Here is a 21,831-nt window from a genome sequence, read left to right as displayed (position 1 = left end):
ATCGGTATCGGTATCGGTATCGCTAGCGGTATCGGTATCGCTATCGGTATCGGTATCGGTATTGATATCGGTATATATATCAGGTATCGGTATCGATATCGGTATCCCTAAGAAAAACCCTAAACCTAAAAAAAGCCAAAACCCAAATAAAACCCTAATAATACCCAAACCCTAATTTGGCCATATATAAACATTATATCGATACCGATACCGATACCGATATCGATACCGATTCCTATATTGAAATCGGTATCAGTTTCGGTATCGGTATCGGTATCGGTATAGGTATCGGTTTTAGTATCGTTATCGGTATCGGTATCGGTAATTAGATCGATATCGATATTATGTATCGGTATCGATATCGGTATCGGTATTGATATCGGTATCGATATCGGTATCGGTATTGATATCGGTATCGATATCGATATCGATATCTATATAGGTATCGGTATCGGTATCGATATCGGTATAGGTATTAGTATCGGTATTGATTTCGGTATCGATATCGATATCGATATCAGTATCAATATCGGGTATTGGTATCGGTATATCGATATCGATATAGATATCGGTATCGATATCGGTATTGGAATCGGTATCGGTATCGGTGTCGGTATCGGTTTCGGTATCGGTATCGGTATCGATATCGATATCGATATCCGTATCGGTATGGGTATCGGTATCGGTATCGGTATCGGTATTGGTATCGGTATCGATATTGATATCAGTATTGGTTTTAGCATCGGTATCGATATCAGTATCAATATCGGTATTGGTATCGGTATATAAATATCGATATCGGTATCGGTATCGGTATCGGTGTCGATATCGATATCGGTATCGGTATCGGTATTGGTATCGCTATCGGCATCGGTATCGATATTGGTATCGGTATCGATATGAGTATCGGTATCGATATGAGTATCGGTATCGGTATCGATATCGGTATCGGTATAGGTATCGGTTTTAGTATCGTTATCGGTATCGGTATCGGTATCGGTATCGGTATCGGTATTGATATCGGTATCGATATCAGGTATCGGTATCGGTATCGATATCGGTATCGATATCGGTATTGGTATTCATATCGGTATCGATATCTGGTATTGGTATCGGTATCGGTATCGATATCGGTATAGGTATCGGTATCGATATCGGTACAGGTATCGGTATCGGTATTGATTTCGGTATCGATATCGATATCGATATCAGTATCAATATCGGGTATTGGTATCGGTATATCGATATCGATATAAATATCGGTATCGGTATCGGAATCGGAATCGGTATCGGTATCGGTATCGGTGTCGGTATTGGTTTCGGTATCGGTATCTGTATCGGTATCGGTATCGATATCGGTATCGGTATCGATATCGGTATCGGTATCGATATCGATATCCGTATCGGTATTGGTATGGGTATCGTTATCGGTATCGGTATCGGTATTGGTATCGGTATCGATATCGATATCAGTATTGGTTTTAGTATCGGTATCGATATCAGTATTTATATCGATATTGGTATCAGTATGTAAATATCGATATCGGTATATTGGTATCGGTATCGGTATCGGTATCGGTATCGGTGTCGATATCGGTATCGGTATCGGTATCGGTGTCGATATCGGTATCGGTATCGGTATTGGTATCGCTATCAGTATCGGTATCGCTATCGGTATCGGTATCGATATTGGTATCGGTATTGATATGAGTATCGGTATCGGTATCGGTACTGATATCGGTATCGATATCAAGTATCGATATCGGTATCGGTATCGGTATCGATATAATGTTTATATATGGCTAAATTAGGGTTTGGGTCGTATTCGGTATCGGTATCGATATTGGTATCGGTATCGATATGAGTATCGGTATTGGTATCGGTATCGGTATCAGTACTGATATCGGTATCGATATTAGGTATCGATATCGGTATCGGTATCGATATAATGTTTATATATGGCTAAATTAGGGTTTGGGTCATATTAGGGTTTATTTGGGTTTTTGCCTTTTTTAGGTTTAGGGTTTTTGTTAAGGATACCGGTATCGATACCGATACCGGTGCCGATACCTGATATCGATACCGATATCAATACCGATATCGCTGCCGTTACCGATACCGATACCGATGCCGATACTGATACCGATACCGATATCGATATCGATATCAGTATCAATATTGGTATTGATATCGATATCGGTATCAGTATCAATATTGCTATTAGTATCGATATATGTATCGATACTGATATCGATATCTGTATCGGGTATTGATATCGGTATCAATATCGGTATCGGTATTGATATTAGTATCGGTATCGATATCAGTATCAGTATCGATATCAGTATCGGTATCGAAATCAGATTCAGTATCGATATCGGTACCGGTACCAGTACCGGTATCGGTACCGTTATCGGTATTGGTATCGTTATCGGTATTGGTATCGTTATCTGTATCGGTATCGATATTGGTATCGGTTCCGATACGGGTATCGGTATCGGTATATCGGTATCGGTATCGGTATCGGTATCGGTATCGGTATCGGTATCGGTATCGGTATCGGTATCGGTATCGGTATCGGTATCGGTATCGGTATCGGTATCAATATCGGTATTGATATTAGTATTGATATCCATATCACTATCGATATCGGTATCCGTATTGATATTAGTATCGGTATCGATATTAGTATCGGTATCGGTATCGATATCGGTATCGGTATTCATATTAGTATCGGTATCGATATTAGTATCGGTATCAGTATCGGTATCGGTATCGGTATCGAAATCGGTATCGGTATCAATATCGGTATTGATATTAGTATTGATATCCATATCACTATCGATATCGGTATCCGTATTGATATTAGTATCGGTATCGATATTAGTATCGGTATCGGTATCGGTATTCATATTAGTATCGGTATCGATATTAGTATCGGTATCAGTATCGGTATCGGTATCGGTATCGAAATCGGTATCGGTATCGGTATCGGTATCGGTTTCGGCATCGATATTGGTATCGGTATTGATATCGGTATATATATCAGGTATCGGTATCGATATCGGTATCGGTATCGGTATCGGTATCGGTATCGGTATCGGTATTGATATCGATATAGATATCATGTATCGATATCGGTTTCCCTAATAAAAACCCTAAACCTAAAAAAAGCCAAAACCCAAATAAAGCCCTAATAAGACCCAAACCCTAATTTGGCCATATATAAACATTATATCGAGTATTGGTATCGATATCGGTATCGGTATCGGTATCGGTATCGGGTATCAGTATGGATATCGCTATCGGTATCGATATTAGTACGGGTAATGGTATCGGTACCGGTATCAGTATCGGTATCGGTATCGTTATCGGTATCGGTATCGGTATCGATATCGGTATCAGTATCGGTATTGGTATCGGTATCGGAATCGGTATCGGTATTAGTATCAATATCCGTATCAGTATCGGTATGGGTATCGGTATCGATATCGGTATCGTTATCGATATCAGTATTAGTATTAGTATCGGTATCGATATCAGTATCAATATCAGTATTGGTATCGGTATATCGATATCGATATCGGTATCGGTATCGGTATCGGTATCCCTAATAAAAACCCTAAACCTAGAAAAAAGTCAAAACCCAAATAAAACCCTAATAAGACCCAAACCCTAATATAGCGTTATCGATATACTGATACCGATATTGAAATCAGTACCGATATCGGTATCAGTATGGATATCAGGTATCCGTATCAGTATCGATATTGGTATCCCTAATAAAAACCCTAAACCTAAAAAAGCCAAAACCCAAATAAAACCCTAATAAGACACAAAGCCTAATTTGGCAATATATATACATTATATCGATACCGATATCGATACTGATTCCTATATTGAAATCGGTATTATTATCGATATCGATATCGGTATCAGTATATCGATATAAATACCGGTATTAATATTGGTATCGGTATCGGTATCGGTATCAGTACCGATATCAGTACCGATATCAGTATCGGTATCAGTATCGGTATTGGTATCGGTATCATGTATCGGTATCATGTATCGGTATCGGTATCAATATTAGTATCGGTATCGATATTAGTATCGATATCGGTATCGGTATCGGTATTGGTATTGGTATCGGTATTGGTATCGGTATCGGTATCAGTATCGATATCAGTATTGATATAAGTATCAATATTGGTATTGATATCGATATTGATATTGGTAACGAGTTTTGTTATCGATACCAGTATCCGTATCGATATCGGGTATCGCTATCGGTATCGCTATCGCTATCGGTATCGATATTGGTTTCGGTATTAGTATCGGTATCAGTATCAGTATCAATATCAATATTAGTATCGATATCGACCGATATCGGTATCGGTATTGATACCGATATCAATACCAATTTTGATAATGATATTGATATTGATATCGATTTCAATGATATGTCATTGTAACATAATTTTACCAGAATTATAAATGTTGGAATATTATAGAATAATACCGGCATTTAAGAAATGCCGGTAAAAATTGACCCGTCAAAAAAACAAAACTAAAAAAAATAAATAAAAATTTAAAAAATAAAAAATAAAAAAATAAAAAATAAAAAAATAAAATTTCCGTTCCAAAATTTTAAAATTTGGAATGAGGTGAAGCATTTTAATAATTTCCAAATTTTCCATTTCAACATTACATGACACTCCCTTTCCACACAGAACCATAGATGTTTAACCACCTCACGCGTCTCCTCATAGATGAGCCCACTAATCAACTTCACCATAATCATCGGCCGGGTAGGGCCGAGCTTTTCGGGCCAACCGGACTTAAATATTTATTCACGGCCCGATCCACCAATTACTTGGGCCGAGCCGGGTTCGGGCCGGGCTAGAATGGTCTAGCCCGTTACCGCCCGTCAGCCCGTGAGAGATCGTGCTAGTCTGTTGGGCCGGGCCGGCTCAGCCCAACCCATATTTTAGCTTATTTTAGAATTTTTTTTACTATTAGCTTATTTTTTTAAAAAATATTTATATTTCTCCATTTAAAAAATAATTAAAATAAATTAAAATTTTTTAATGGTGTGCTTAAAATAATGCAAAACAGTACAATACCAAAAAATTTCACAGTAGGAATGGTAAATTATTGTAGCAGAATTGGCAAAGTACTGTAGCAGACGGGCAGGCTATTGTAGCAGAACGGGCGGGCCAAGTTGCCGGCCAAACGGGCGGGCTTCCGGGCCGGGTCGGGCGGGAAAAGGGTTGGCCCGTGCCGCCCATGGGTAATTCGGGCTTGGGCCGGGCGGGCTAGGCCTAAACCGGGTCCGGGCCGGGCTTAGCCCCGTCCATACCGGGCTGGGTCGGGCCGGGCAAGGCGGGCTGGGCGTTTGATAAGTCTTGCTTCACCCCGCCCCTTCGCACGTGGTATGAAGCCCCACCCCAAACCCAATTGACATCGAGCTCCATAATTAATTATTAGATTTCTTTCTTTGGGTAATTATTTTTTTCTTGATTCCGTTTCTTATTTCTCTCTTGATTCCGTTCTTTATTTCTTCTCTCGAATTCACTTCTCTCCTCCTTCAGTTAATCACAATCTCCAATGGCGGCCGTCTCTTCTACTCCTGTCGGTATGAATGAGAAGCTCGCTCTTCTACTCCTGTCGGTACGAATGAGAAGCTCGCGAAGCTTCGCTCTGCTATCGCTAGTTTCGATCAGATCAGGTGAAGAATCTCTTTGGTTTCATCTTTTAATCTGAGAGATCTCAGATTGATTGCATTTGATGATATTTTTCCTCTTCTTGACAGTGAAAACGAGAAATCTGGCTTCATCAGCCTCGTCTCTCGATATCTAAGGTAGGTCGGATCCGATTTAAATCATCTGCATGCTTTTTTGGGTAAATAGATCTTGGAATTGGGGTTTGAGATGTTAATTTCTGGTTCTGATGATGCGATTGAAGTGGAGACGCGGAGCAGATCGAGTGGTGTAAGATCTAGACCCCGACTGATGAATGATGGTGTCTTATAAGAGCCTTGCGCCTCCTCCCGAAGGTTTTATCTGAGGATTTTGATAGATTCGAATCACATGTAAATCTGTTAATCGGCAAGTCATTCAGTGGTGTCAAACACCCCATCTGATGGGGCCAAGGCATCTATATCAGTTGATGACGATTTGCCTAATTACACTTGTGCCAATTACCTCAAACTTCCTCTGTATTCAACCAAGGTTTGCCATATTATTGCTATAAGTTCTTTCAGCAATTTCCTTTTCCTTCAAGAAGCTGTACATAGTCTTTTATAAATGAATATATACCAATATCCACCTACAACATAATGTGGTTAGCAAAACATTCTCAATGAGGATGCCTTCAAGGTATAGTTGAATATAGTCGACTTATCGTATCTTAGTTTTTTGGGCTCATCATATATTTTGTATGTATAACTGATGGATAGAAGTGTATTTTTTATTTAGTATCAGGTTTAGCGTGACATAGGACAAGGCTTTGGCATTCTTGCTTCCAAGTACCCAAAGGAGACATGTAACACCCCAATTTAAAAAAAAAAAAAAAAAAGAAAAAAAAATTCCTGACCGACGCACGTGCCAAGCACGTGCGTCGGCCTGCCACCCTGCCACCCTCCCTCTTTTCCTTTTCTCTTCTCTTCCCTTCCTTGCCGTGCACGCCACCCTCCCCCCATCTCCCTTATCTCTTCCTTCCCTCACCGCAGCCTCCTTTCTTCTCTCTCTCTCCCTCGTGGTTGCCGACAGCCGCCGAAGCCACCGACTCGCCGACCCCCCTCCGATAAACCTCCTTCCTTTCTTCCCTTTCTCCTTCCCCTTCTCGGCCTCGTGCTGTGCCGGACCCTTGCCGCCGCCGCCCCTGCGCTGCGCCGCCGTCCCCGCGCTGCGCTGCCGGCCTCGTGCCGCGCCGCTGCAGCCCCGCGGCCCATCAGCCTCTCCACCTTCCCTTCGTCTCCTCCCTCGGTTGGGGAATACCGAGGGAGGGTGGGTGGGTGGGTGGGAGGGTGGGTGGGTGGGTGGGAGGGGGGGGGGTTTGTTTAACCCCCCGTGCCCCTCCCCCTTTTCTGAGAGGATTGAGAAGGCTCTCCAAGCCTTAGCGGCAGCTATCCAGACTCTATACCACCCACCTTCAAGCACTAATAATGGTGAAACCGTGGAGACCATTCGACTACGACAACCATCTCTCCGGTAGTCTCGTGACTTAAGGTTCTAATGACTCTAGTTTTACCTAAATTAGAGGTCGGGATGAAAAGTTAAAAATAAAATAGTAGAGATAGGTCAGAATAGAACAGAATGGTAAATATCCGATGTTGCGACGGTCGTTGGAGAGTAATGGACGGCCAAGGGTGGTAGTGGGCGGCCCTAGGGTAGGATTGTTGCTGGAGGAAGATGGTGGCTAGGGTTTAGAAGCTTTGGAGGTTCTACAGCAATGATCTACTCCTAAAAAGATAAAAATGATCTAATAACTACGATAAAACGGTAAATACGGTAATAAAAAAAAACTAAACTCAATTAATTCTCAATTTTTGGGTGCTTAATAATGAACTCAACCTCTATTTACAGAGGTAGGTTACAACGAGTCCCACTAGGACTTGGCTCAAAAATACTCTTGAGCCTTATAATTTTGCTCAGGCTCGGCTCAGTTTCACTCGAGTCGAGCTCGAGCTGAGCCTAACCAAGCCAGAGCTGAGCTCAAGCTGAGCTCGAGCTTGATTAGAGGATGGGGCGGTGGCGGTGTGGGCGGTGGCAGCGTGGGCTTGCCGAAGTAGTAGGAGACAGGTGGAGGAGGCAACAATGAGGAGATGGTTAATGGAGGAGATGGAAGCTGACGGAGTGGAGGAAGAAGAGGAGGCTGACGAAGAGAGGAGGTGGCAGCGCGTGGGGTGACGCTATGGGTGGTGAGAGTGATGGGTGAGGGTGATGGTGGGGTGGTCTAGTGGATGAGGGTGAGGGTGGGGTGGGTGAGAGTGATGGTGAGAGGGTGATGGGTGGGTAACGGGTGACGGCTGATGGGTAAGAGTGGAGTGGGTGAGGGACACATGTCAATTATGTTTTATGCCACATGCTTTTAAGTAGTAGTTAGTCAGACTATCGAGCCGAGCTTGAGTGAGTTGGCTCTAGCTCAGGCTCGGCTCGATATTAATTTTGAGCTGATTTTAACAGCTCGGGCTCGGCTCTGTTTTGACCGAGCCTAGCCGAGCTCAAGCTAAGCCCAAGTCGCTCGTCAAGCTTGACAACCCTAACCTGGATTGCATTAATCCACCACGCTTTCGTCCATCTTGTCCTCAAGGTGACTAGTCTTTCACGTTCTTATACTCATACTAGTCGTGCCAATCAGTGGACTCAGGTTTGTCTTCCTTGAGTCCGCCTAGGAACTTGATGTGGGCTAGCTGGCTCTTGCATTTATGATCAGGGGTAAATCGGTCGTCACAGTAAAAACACAGGTCTTTTCTTTGGCGCTCTTCCAAGTCATTGGGTACAAAGCGGCGCGAGATTATCTGTCAGTTAGATTGAGCCATTAGTGCAAACTGAGTCGGGATAGATGTAATCTCTAGTGGACCGTGGGCTTGGACCGTCTTACTTCTTTCCTTGCAAATCTGGTTCAGCTGATCCGACTTGAACTCCACTAGAACAGTTAAATAGAAGGTCTCATCAGAAGTAGTAGGCCTCAAAGCCTTGACCTCAACCTAAATATCAATTCTAAGCCCACTAATGATGGTACTCTTCAGGGTCGAGTCAGACTAGTTAGTGACTCGGTTGCATATCCGCTCGAACTTCTCCCGATAAGCTCAAACTGTTGTTGACTAAGTTAGCTTAGTCAACATAGCCTGAAAGTTCTCGTATTGGGTTGGACCAAACCGAGCACAAATCGCATCCGCAAAGTCCTACAAGGACTCGAATGGTCGTGTCCGCTCAGCCAACTGGTACTACCTAATCACCACGCCCTCCAAGTGGAATGAGGCTAGATGGACTTTCTGGTGGTCGGACGTGTCATAGTGCGTGAAAAACTATTCCGCTAGATAGGTCCAATCTAGCGGTTCTCTAGAGAATTTTGTGAAAATCAAGCTTGACGTCCGAGCTTGGATCCCAAAATGTGGTCTGTCATCGCCGACGAAGTGAGCTCGTGGTCGAGGCTGGTCACGTCGGTCATAGGCCCATAGGTTCGGCTCATGATGCACCCGGGCTACACGCTGGTTCGACTCGGTCTGATGACATGGGCTCACCGGTTCATTCCACCATTTATCCTCCAGCTTGTGCTCATGCTCGAGGTCATGTCCATGGGTTCCAAACTAGTTCGCACGAGGTGGTTGAACCGGTTTGCGAATAGTTGGCCTGTCTCGAAAATTGTGCACTTCATCACCTTAATTCAAATAACCTAACCCTAATCCTAGGGCTGAATTTGGAATTCGACCTAGGGGTGTCGCCATAGGTTGCATGGGGGGCGGTTGCGATTGGATTTGATCGTGGGTCACCAGTAGTCGAACCTTGGCTGGTCCTCGCGGCGATGGAATGGCGGTGAGCGAGGATGGAAGATTGAACTCAATCTCGGGCTCAAGCTGGTGCAGCGGCAGCCATGTTGTGTCGCCGGCAAGTCCACTGACCGCTGACGGCTATGTAAGGAGCTCGTGGCCCCACTGTAGGGGAGCCGCGACGGAGCCACCCCGTCATAGGGGTAGCTTCCCACAGTGGTGGCTATTTGGTTCGGTCACTTAACGGTCGTCGACGGCTGCGGCGACCACCACTGGCTGGCAGTCGGCTCGATAAAGCTAGCCGCGGCTGTTGGTGGCTGGCAGTCCGGTGTGGCGACCACCACCAATGGCAGTTTTGCTGTAGCGTAAACCTCCGTCGCTAGCAGTCTTTTGGCCGGTGCCGACGCGAATGACGGCTGTGTCTTAGGTGCTGTTGGTCCGAGGAAGCGAGTGAACTTGGCGGTTGGTGCCGGTGGGGGCTGGATCACCGTCGGTGGGAAGCTAGGGTTTTCGGCCCTAGCTCTCACTGCGGGTAGGGAAGATGACCTCGCGGCCATTGCTGCGGCCGGTTCCGGTGTGGCAATGGCGTTTGGGAGGGTCTGCAGGGCCAGAGGAGTCTCTACTGCTGCCAGAGGGGTTGAGGCCACAGTTTGGGCCGGCACATCCCCTCCCTCACGAGTTGGTATTGGTGGCTGTGGTTGGCCTGGCTTCGCTGTGGCTGGCGGTGCTAGCGGCGCGAGGTACCCTTGCTGAGTCAGGAGGGCTGTCGCCAAGGCTTGAATAGCCTTTTCCATCTTCTCGGCACTCTCTGCGATGGATCTAGTGACCTCGTTAGAAAAATCTTTATAAATTGCCTTCGCCAAGTTGGCGGCTCGTCATCGACTGTTGGTGGTGGTGGCGGGGTGTCCAGATGATTTCCCATAAGAACGGAGATGAGATCCCACTTATCATTTGTCTTGGATCACGTGTTAACCATCATCCGAGGAACGTCTGCTCTGATACCAATATTATGGACTAAATCTAGACTAATCCGGATATAAGAAAATTAAGAAAATTTAGGTTTCGGTAGCCTTGTGAGTTAGAGTTCTAATGGCTCTAGTTTTGTTTAAATCGGAGGTTCGAATGAAAAGTTAAAAATAAAACAGTGGAGATAGGTCAGAATAGGGTAGAACAGTAAATATCCGCCATTGCGACGGTTGTTGAAGGGTGGCGAATGGCCAAGGGTAGTGATTAACGGCCGTAGGGTAGGGTGGCTGCTGGAGGAAGGTGATAGCTAGGGTTTAGAAGTGTTGGAGGTTTTGCGGCTATAATCTACTCCTAGAAAGGTAAAGACGATCTAATGATTATGATAAACAATAAATGCAGTAATAAAAAAATAACTAAATTCAATTAATTCTCAATGCTTGGATTCTTGGATGCTTACCAAGGAACTCAACCCCTCTAATTACAGAGGTAGGTTACAACAAATCCCACTAAGACTAGTCCTAAATACTGACACGACTTGAATTAGGATTTGTCATAAGGGCTTACATGACTTAACTAGACTTGCCTTAAAGGCTGTCATGGCTTGACTAGACTTGTCTTAAGAATTGTCATGACTTATTTTGATTTGTCTTAATAGCTTACATGACTAAAATAGACTTGCATAAAAGGTTTACATTATGAAATAATTAATAGATAAATAGATTCGATCAATCGAATGCATTCATTAATCGACAGTAGTTCGATAATTAAAACTAATACCTAGTTGAATGTTGTTAATCAAATATGTTTTTATATCATTTTTATCTATTTTAAAGGAATTTGGCATAGTAAATTTGGTTTTTTTTATTTGGCTAGTTGAACGTAGTTAATCTAATATGTTTTTATATCATTTTTATCTAATTTAAAGGAATTTGGCAGAGTAAATTTGTTTTTTTTTTTTATTTGGCTAGTTGAATATAGTTAATCTAATATGTTTTGATATCATTTTTATCAAATTTAAAGGAGAAATCAAATCATGCTGAAATTTTAGCTAAAAATTATAAACTTTGGGTACAAATCAACTCCTCTGCAGTTTATCCAACGTTTTCATATGCAAATTTTGATCCAATTTGAATGAGGTTGATCTTAATTTTAAATTTTTTAAAATTTGAGGAAATCAAATTTCCCTTTGTTTCTTACATTTTTAATAGTATATTTCATAGACATAGCACCAAAATATTAAATCTTTGTAGAAAAACCTTTAAAATAAGAGATCTATCAAATTTGAGCTAAATATATCATTTGTATACCCCCAAATTAGTTTTTTAAATTATAAAACAAAATACAAAATTTAAAAAAAAATTGTGCTAACGAACATGTGTGGCACAAGGCTGTGCCGATTCGGTGTGCAACTGTGCTATTCGGCAGACTTTGTTACGAACCAGATTTGAAATGATCCATTTATAGGATGATCCTAAGACTTTTATAGGTAGTAAGCTCGAAAGTATCAAATCTAATGGCTTTGGAATAAAGTGAATCGAAGATCCGGATTGAAATTTATGGTTAAAATAGTGGAGCAAGGTCAGAACAGTAAATATTTAATATTACGGCTGTCGTCAGAGGGGGACGGACGGCTAAGGATAGTGATGGATGGGCGTAAAGTAGGGTGGCTACTTGTAGAGAAAGGTGGCTAGGGTTTGTGAGATCAGAATGCTTCTACTACTATGACCTACTCCTAGAAAAATCGATCTAATGGCTATGATAAACAATAAAGACGAAAAGAATAATTTTGCTAACTTAGATTCATTCAATGATTAATATTAACATATATCCACTCCTATTTATAAGAGAAAATCTTAGCGGATTGGATCCAAATGCAGATTATTAAATTTATTTGAAATTCAAAATAATAAGATAAAATCAACTAATTTGACTTGACTCGACTCTCGTGGTCAGATCGTAATGTTAAGGCCCGATCTCGGTCACTCGATCAAGTTCGGGTGCAGGAAAACACTCCGCATAGTCGGAGGAAAATATTCGTCAAATGTTCTCTCATAGCCAAAAATTTATGAAACCACATGAGTTCATTTCATATCTTCTTAATCTACGTTTTTGGTATATACGCCCTTCACAGATTTAATTTGTAGCTTAGGCAAAAATAGGCAGAATTACCGGAGAGGTGAAGAAGACAAGTGGTGGTGATGGAGTGGACGTAGGTAATAGGTAGGGTTTGCACGAGGTGTTGTTGGATGAAGGAAGAGGGGGGAGAAGGTGGTCGGTATCCCAAGAATAAGAGAGTAAGAGCTTTGGCTCGGTTGGATGATTTCGTTGCCCACCATCTCCTTGACAAGTCTTGTGATCTCCTTTTGCACAAATGGGTATTGGTAGGGCCGCACATTAGCCTGTTCCGCTCCGGGAGTAATCTCAATATGGTAGTCTTAGGGTTGAGCCGGCAGCATGCCGCATGGCTCCTCAAATCAGTGGGTACTTCTTTCTTGGCTTGGCCTTCTTGACACTAAATTAGTTGCATTAAAAGTCCACGACATGCGTGCCTTTGGCAGTCCCACCATCGGTTGAAGTTGCGTCCGAGTCGTGGTCGAATTTCGTCTGATCGCACCCACTTGCCACTTTGTTTGAAATCCATCCACATCTTTGAGAAGTCAGAGGTCACCGGGTCAAAACTTTGCATCCATTGCGTCCCCAGTACTATGTCAGCCCCTCATAAGGCCAATGGGTGAAGATCCAATGTGAAGGAATTGCCCTGAATCGAACCACAACGTCCGAGGTTGATGTGGGCATCATCTTCAATTTGACTAAAATAAAATTGCTTGAGTCCAATTTTAATCTAATTGATCTAATTAGGCTCAACTTATTTTCACATTTAATTTGTTGAGTTGATTTTTAATTCAAATAATCAATTGAATTAGTCAATTGATAGATATGGTAAGCCTATATGCGGGGGATGTCCGCATTGAGTTATTACCTAAATTGGGTTAGTCAATTTAGGTATGACTTAATCAATTAGGATTCTATTAGGAAATGAATTCCTATTAGAATCTCAATTGATAGTTATGGTAAGCTTATATGTGGGGGATGTCCACATTGATTTTTTACCTAAATTAGGTTAGTCAATTTAGGTAATATGATCGATTAGAGTCCTATTAGGAAATAAGTTCTTATTAGAATTAGCTAGAATCAAAGTAGTTAACCTATTTAAGGGTTATTGCATGAGATACAAGGAACGATTGGAATAAGATTTATTTGAAATCTCTTATTTTCTCTCCTGCGGTCTTCTTTTTCTTCTTCTTCTCTCTCTCTCTCTCTCTCTCTCTCTCTCTCTTCCTTTCTCCTACTCAATCTTAAGATTCTTCTCTAATCTCTTCTACTTCCTCTCTAAACCTCTCTCCTTCAATCTCTACTTTTTTTGTTAGTTACTGCTGCTATTCAGAAGATTTCAGTAGTAAAAGAGAATCTTTGGGTGCCCGGACGTGAAGAGGACTTGGTTTCAAAGTAAAAGCACTACTGTTCCATTTATTGGTAAACATAAACTCTAAAGTTTTCTTATACCATATTTTAGGCCTTTCTACTATTAACGTACCTGTTTGAGAGTTGAGGAAGCTACTGCCTTATCTGAGTGGCTTTCTCTCCTTTCATCTAGTAGTGATTCTTTTAATCAATTAACTTTTTATCAATTATTGCTTACTATATTTTACTTTAGTTACTTGTTTCGGTTGATTGTTCTCCAAAACATTGCATTCATACTAGATTTGCACCAGAGGTGCATTGGCGCCAGTGTAGGCATGCATGGATATCTTCACGTGGATCTCCTTGCTGCCCTCCATTGCTTCTTGGTCTTTCGCCGCATCCTCTAGTTCAGCTTCCATTATCTTCTCTTCTTCCACATTCTCTGCTTCATCCAACACCATCACAGTGGCCGTCGATTGGACACATTTGTGCCCGGGGGTGAATCGCTCATCACATTAAAAACATAGTACTTTTGCTCTTCTATCTTCAACTTGCGTTGGAGTAAGTCCTCATGGTAACTTCGGGAAGGTCCTCTCGCTTCTGGTTGTGATCGTGGAGGTATCCTTGCACCCATTGCTCTCTGTGGAGGTGCCGACACAAGATGTGTGGCTGTTGTTTGCCAATGCACTTCTCTAGACTCTGTGGTGCTCCAGCCCCCTTTTGCCGCTATTCGCAACTCTCGAAGCTTCTCTTCTATCAACTGAGCTGTTGCAAAAGCATCCAATAATGTGGCTGGTCGGGCGGCCTTCACTTCGGCTTGAATGTTCCGTCGAAGACCACTAATGAAGGTGCTCTTGAGTTGAGAATCCGACCAGCCTCGAACTTTTCTTGATATGCTCTCACCGTAGTCCTTTGAGTTAACTTGGTAAGAGCAGCCTGAAAATCCTCATAGCTGGAGGGTCCAAATCGGATGCAAATCGCGTAAGCAAACTCCTCCCACGATCGATAGGGTTAAGCTCGATGAGTGGCATGGTTTCATCGAATGGTGGTGTCTTCGAGATGGAAAGATGCTAATAACACCTTTTGGGTATTAGGTTTTCTTTGGTATTCAAAGAACTGCTCTACTCGGATAACCCAATCAAGTGGGTCTCCTCTATTGAAGGGTGGAAAGTTGAAGGCGAACCGCCCTACCCGAATGCCTCGTTCTTCTTCATATCGGTTGGGTTTCCTCTCTTGGATTGAATCCAGCATCCTTAGGATGGTGTCGTGGGGTTGCTACTTCTTTATAATCTGCCCACTCATCGTCATCACTATGGAGTGATAGATCCGGTGCTCGGTTGCAGTGAAAGACGGACGGTGGTATGTTGTCTTTCGGCTGGCGTGGTATTTAAGCCATTCGCAGATTCTGACTGCAACTAGGACGAAAATACGTAAAAATGGGAGTGATGATGATAATGTTAGGGATGATAATGGCGATGAGGGTGGATGGTTTGTGGTCTTTAGGGGATAAGGATGGAGGAGAAATAGCTGAGATCCCAATGAGGAGGAAGGACTCGACAGACGAGGGAGATTAGAAGATCGTAGACGTCGAGATGGCACACGGCTAGGGCTTGAACGAAGGAGAAGGGGAGATTAGGGTAGAGAGACATGAGAGGGGATAGAATTCAATATTTATTCATCATAATCTTTTTGGTTGACATCCATACTTTAAGAGGCTAACCTAACAAGCCAAAAATGACAATTATTAACCTTAGAAATAGTAAATTCTCGTCGATCGCATTCGAACGAGGTTGAACGCTTTCGAATGCGTATTTTGCGTTTTCTATCGATGCGAACATATGCAGGCGTTCGCACGCAGGTGTTCGAACGGGGTCTGTAGGTGTTTGAACGCATTTCTTCCGCGTTTGAATGCGACATGCAGAATCCTTATTTTTTTTAAATAAATAACTAAACACAATAAGAAAAGACTTTCATAAGGTGTATCCATACTCGAGACGACTCAGTGAAGTCTGAATCATATCACTAGTTCGAATCATGTCACATAACAATCCACTACGCTTTCGACATCTTATCCCAAGGTGACTAGTACACGAGCAGGCTTTTTCAATTTATGTCGTGCTCGTAGGCACATAGGTCTACATGCAGATACAACTCAATTAGCTGACACGGGTCTACTGGTTTGTTCCATCAGTTGTCCTCGAGGCTGCAATTTCGCCCAATAGATTCCCTCCCTCATGGCTTGGATTTGCCTCGCCGTTAGGGGGTGGTACTTTCAAAGCCATCTCTCAACGAGTCCACAGACTCTATTAATGTCTTCGCACACTCCAGAGGCTCGTCACTAATGCTAATGGTGCCGACAAAACCTCCATAACGATGGAGATGAATTCTTGGTCCTCCATGGTCATGACCTCCATTGGTTAGCTTTGGATCACATTTTCATTGTTGTCCGAGAAATGTTGGCTCTGATACCAGTATTACAAACTAGATCTGGAATGATCCATTCGCAGGATGATGCTGAGAGTTTTATGGGTAGTAACCTCGGAAGTCTTAGATATAATGGTTTTGGAATGAAGTCAAGCGGCAATCGGATGGAAATTATGGTTAAAATAGTAGAACAAGGTAAAAATGGGGCAAAACTGTAAATATTCGACGTTGCAGCTATCGTCGGATGGTGGTGAACGACCATTGGTAGTGGACGGCCGTAAAGTAGGGTGACTGCTAGTGGAAGGATGTGGCTAGGGTTTGAGAGATCAGAATATTTCTATGGCTATGATCTACTCCTAGAAAGATAAATGCGATCTAACGGTTGCATTAAAAAATAACGATGAAAAAAATAATTTAACCAAACTTAGATTCATTCAATGATTAGCTGCATTAAAAATTAACAACGAAAAAAATAATTTGACCAAACTTAGATTCATTCAATGATTATTATCAATACATGTTTACTTCTATTTATAGGAGTAAAAATTATAAAGCATTGGACCTAAATGCAGATTATCCAATTTATTTAAAATTTAAGATAATAAAATAAAGCTAACTAACTAACTTGACTTGACACTAGGGCTGTCAAAATAAACGAGCGGCTTGAGCTTAGCTCAGGCTCGGCTCGGCTGAAGCTCGAGTTCGGCTCGACTCAGTTAGAAATGAGCCAAGCCCGAGACGTGGAAATCGGCTCGAAATTAATACCGAGCCGAGCCTGAGCTAGAGTCGGCTCGCTCAGGCTCGGCTTGATAGGCTCGATAGGTATTGCTACTTGGCTGCGAGTCCTAAATCCTAATTGGTCAAGACAAATGAACGACTGGGATTAGACCATCAAGAGATTCTGGGGCGAGCAAGGATGAGGCAGGCAATAGTCACGTGCAATTCCCCCTTGGGGCCAGTGCCAGGAAGGCTTGTTGTGGGGCCCACATTTGCCAGCCGGTACTTTGCTGGCATTGCTCGTCTAATCTCTAGTTCTCTATTGTTCTTCTAAGGGTAAACTGGTAAAAAACACATGGCAGATAGTGAGGTACGTGATCCGAATAAGCGTAACACGTCACCATCTCGAAATTGCACTCGATTAGGCCTCAGTCTACGAGTTGCACTAGCTGTCGAGCATCCAAAACCCAAATTCTATGGAACGAGGTGAAGGAGAGGTGCTTCTGCTATGGAACATACTGTAGCCTTGCGAACAGAATAGCTCCGGCCCAGAAGCTAGGAGAGGCAACGCCGCCGCTGAACGAGGCAAAGGAGAGGTGGATGCATTCGGCTATGGAATGAGGTGAAGGAGAGGTGTGAGGCGACGCCGCCGCTGAAGCTGGACGAGGGGTTGCTAGATGCATTGCCGACGTCCTCAAGCTTGTGAGCTTATCCTCCTCAAGGAGAGGTGGATGCATTGGGCACCGATGCTCATGAGCTCATCCTCCTCAAGCTGCCGCGGTGCCGGCCGCCTCGTCCTCCAAGCTCCGCCTCCTCATCTTCTCCTCCTCAAAATGTCGGCCACCTCATCCTCTTCAAGCTATCGCGGTGCTCGGCTTGGGCTTGATCTGGCTCGGTCCAGCTCGATCCAGCTCGGCTTGAATGAGGCTTGATAATAGGCTCATTTTAGGCTCGAGCTCAACTCGGACTCGGTCTAGCCCGACTGAGGCCCGGCTCAACTTGAGCTGAGCCGAGCTTGAGCCCAATTATAAGGCTCGAAATTCATTTCGAGCCGAGCCTGAGCCTGAGCCGGCTCACTCAGGCTCAGCTCGTTTACACCCCTACTTGACACGGCTTGACTGACTCAACTCCGATAGTCGGATAATAACACACCCTAGCTTGTGCCATGTGCCAATATTCTATCGGCCCGGCAAGTATCAACATGGCAAGTGTCGAAGCCACCCTTACCCACAATTATATCTCTTATAACTAGCTCGACTCCCTCTTAATGAATTGCTTCCCATGTTTGGTTTGTAACCTCAATCACCCTCGATGTTAGTACTTTGCCTCTATGACTCTCAAGATAGCAATAATCACAATCATTACTTCTCTTGGAACTCTACCAAGATGAAAACTTTAAGTAGCACCTCTACTCTCACAATGATAATGGACTCCTTTTTTTATCTTCTCCAATAGTGTATGACGGCTTTTGAAAGTCACCCAAACCCTCTAACAACTCTTTCCTTTTAAGTAAGTTAACCTAAAAGTATATCAACCAAGACTTGAAATTCATCTTCAATTCACCAATGCACTCAAACAGCAGGAAGCCCATTCAAATCCCTGAGCATTCCATGCAAAGGAAATTTAAGTCCCATCTCTCAGGTAAAAGTCATTCAAAGCACGTTTGGACATACTGTTCATTCAGCATTGTTCATTCATTTGAACACTTTGGGAAATTTAGCTTCTTTTTTATGTTCATCTTTTGATAAACATTCTGCTCCAACTCATACACAATAAACTAGGGAAGATCATGAATAACTTGTTTAGCCATGAATTTGCCAATTACAAAACCTAACATATTTGGTTTTTCTCTTGATCTAGGTCAATGAATTCAAATCAATTGAGAAGTCCAAGATTTTCAACACCAATAACCTGTATGTGAACTACTAATTTTATGCAACTTTTGCAATGAACATCTCGATTGTAACTAACAGTACTAGCTAACAGATGGGTGAACTTGAAGGCTATTAAACGGCCTGTTGAAGCCGATGCACTCAAAATGGAGATTATTCCAAATCCTAAGGTAATTTGGAATGTGAAGATTATTTGAAAAGTTATTACATTTTTCCAAAACATCAAGAAAGCAAAAAAAAAAATAGTATGCTGATGAAGCAGTAAGTTCTAGGAAGTGGATGGTGTGAAGGTTCTTCAATTGGAGACGCAGCTGGAGCAGCTATTCGGGTACTTTTTAAAATAATATTTGCTTCTAAATTTTTGTATGATATCATGAGAAAATCTTATTATCCGACACTTTCTAATGGTTCTTGAATCAGTTCTTCAAGCATGCAATTGGAATTAATGTTCCCCGGTCGTGATTTCTGTTGGTGAAGGCGACATCAGATTTACTGCTTGTGCAGGTTTATATGGATCCTATCTGTCTATGATGAAAAAACCAATTTGGATTTTTTTTTCTTCTTATTTTAAAGCTTAAAAAGAGTAACTTTTTGCAGTCTGATCTTTATACCTTGGTTGATGGCTTTGTTATACATAGCAAAGCAAGATCAAACCCCTCAAATCCCTCCATTGAACTTGGGCCTGAGTTTAAGAAGGTAAGCTCATATATAAGAATGGTGTTATCAGTGATGTCGGGCAGTGAATAACTCATTCCAATAATTGCAGGTTGGTAACTTCCTTGCTCACTTTAAATCCATTCCCAGCATTGTCGAGCTTGATAGACTGAAGGTTTCTGGTGATGTATTGTTTGGTGCTACCATAGTGCTCAAGGTAATTTGCAAGTGATTACATTGCTTCTCATTATGCTATTAATAGTTGATACATCAATTTCATGTCTTGTTTGAATTTCATTCTATGTTGTCATGTTGTATAACTTTTAGTGGATCTTGCTCAAAAGTTTGCTCTATAAGACATCATAGTAAATGCTTTTGCAAGGAGGACATTATCATCTTCATGCAGTTGAAGAATTGTATCAAGTTAGCTATGATATTTTAAAAAGGACTTCAAGAAAGAAATTGGGTGATAGAGAACAGGTGACCAACCTTGGTGGCTTTGCCCAGTAGGCTTGTGAATAGCTTGACATGACTGCAGGAGATACAGGATGTGTGTTTTACCAGGGTTGGCTCAGTTGCTACGCCATTGACTAGGGTCTCTGTTTAGAGGGAAACGTAGGGAGACTGGAGAGAACAATAACTGCAAGGTCCCAACAGCTACAGCAATGGAACAAGCTGCAACATGTTGTTTGTTGCTCCAGCAATAGACAAGGCAATCACCCAGAAGTACTAGCTTGTGTTGGACCTATGATTAGTAGGATCCCATGCCCAACTAGTTTCCTAATAAAATCATTGTGTGAAATGGGACGAAAAGTGAAGCCCCTAAAGATTGTCTCCTTCACATATCAAAGGTCCGAAAAGTCGGTAGCATAGTGTACTGATCTGGGTGCAAACATGAACTGAATGACTAGGTATATTGCATTGGTGACAATTATGACTGAGGTATATTGAACTCCTAACTTCGAAAAGAGAATAGCATCATGGGACTCTTGGTGGCATATGACATTTGACTATCAACTGTTTTACAATCACTGATACATACTTGGCTTGAGGTAGAGAGCTCCTAAGAGGCAGAAGGATGTTAAGGTATCATCTTATGCAACATTCTCATAATATTCTAAAATTTTCTTGTAATATTTCAATATCGCAATATCATTGTTGGAGTATTCTCATAATATTTATTCATTTGTATAGATGGTTCTTCGTAAGAGGCTGATTTCGATTCCGATTTCGATTCCAGAACTGATACTTAGAGCCTTGAATCTGATATATCCAGCTTATCATAGGTGTCAGAAATAGTAGTAATTATTGATTTTATCTGGCTACTGAAGTACTGAATATTTGCTAATCTACTTTGCCAAAGGGCAAGGTGAGTATCACAGCAAAACCTGGGGTGAAGTTGGAGATTTTAGATGGAGCTGTGCTTGAGAACAAGGTGATAAGACTGCCAAATACTATTCTCTCAGTCATTGTGTCTATAAACTTGAAGTACACTAATAAATCTGCATCTTGCTTGTTTCAGGAAATAAACGACCCTGAGGACTTCTGAGGATATGTTATCCTCCAAATTTGTTTTCATAATGTCACATAATTCTGTTAGCTGCTTTTTACTCAATGTGAGGGTGTGTCTGTAGCTTATATGCACCGTCGAGGTTATGCTTATTAGCTTATTTACCTCGTCAGAGTTTAAGATATCTATGTTCCTTCCAATGCTGCAAGGAGACAAGACATGAAAGTATTAATATTGGATTTGTGTATTCTTTTCAGTTCATAATTGATTTAGCGGTTGGATTTGCAATCAAGAAAACCAGCAGTTCGAGGAAACTGAAGGTTAATGGAAGAGATTGAAAGTAAATGGTAAGGGCGTGTTCTAGGTTACCAATAGGTGCCTCGCTCAGATTTGGTGCAATGAATATTTTTCAAACATTTTTTTTGGAGAGAAGTGAAAATTTAATCATACCTTAATTAAAATGATGCTGCACATTTGAGAGTAACTTAGTGCATTATCCTATTGGTGACTTGGTGTAACGAACATTGTGGTCTAAACCCTTGAGAGCAATTTTCCAGTGAGAGACTGTAGTCGCTTTCAAGGCACAATATCTCACCAACAAGAAGGCTGTATACACCCTCGCCATTAGCAAGAGATTTATCTACTGAATGCTTTAGAACTTCTGAATTTAATAAAGATTGAAACCTTTTTGACTTTGCACCAGAAGTAAG

The 21,831-nt window shown here is 42.2% G+C and overlaps 1 pseudogene; it reads left to right on the top strand.

Moving 5' to 3' along the window:
* The first annotated feature begins 5,610 nt into the window (after positions 1–5,610).
* LOC140778955 (UTP--glucose-1-phosphate uridylyltransferase-like) lies at positions 5,611–21,812 on the top strand (annotated as a pseudogene).
* The last annotated feature ends 19 nt before the right edge of the window (positions 21,813–21,831 follow it).

Source organism: Typha angustifolia, chromosome 15 (assembly GCF_048772165.1).
Source record: "Typha angustifolia cultivar Huaian chromosome 15, ASM4877216v1, whole genome shotgun sequence".
Taxonomy (NCBI): domain Eukaryota; kingdom Viridiplantae; phylum Streptophyta; class Magnoliopsida; order Poales; family Typhaceae; genus Typha; species Typha angustifolia.
Note: the sequence above shows the minus strand (reverse complement) of the source record. Positions and strands in the feature narration are given on the sequence as shown.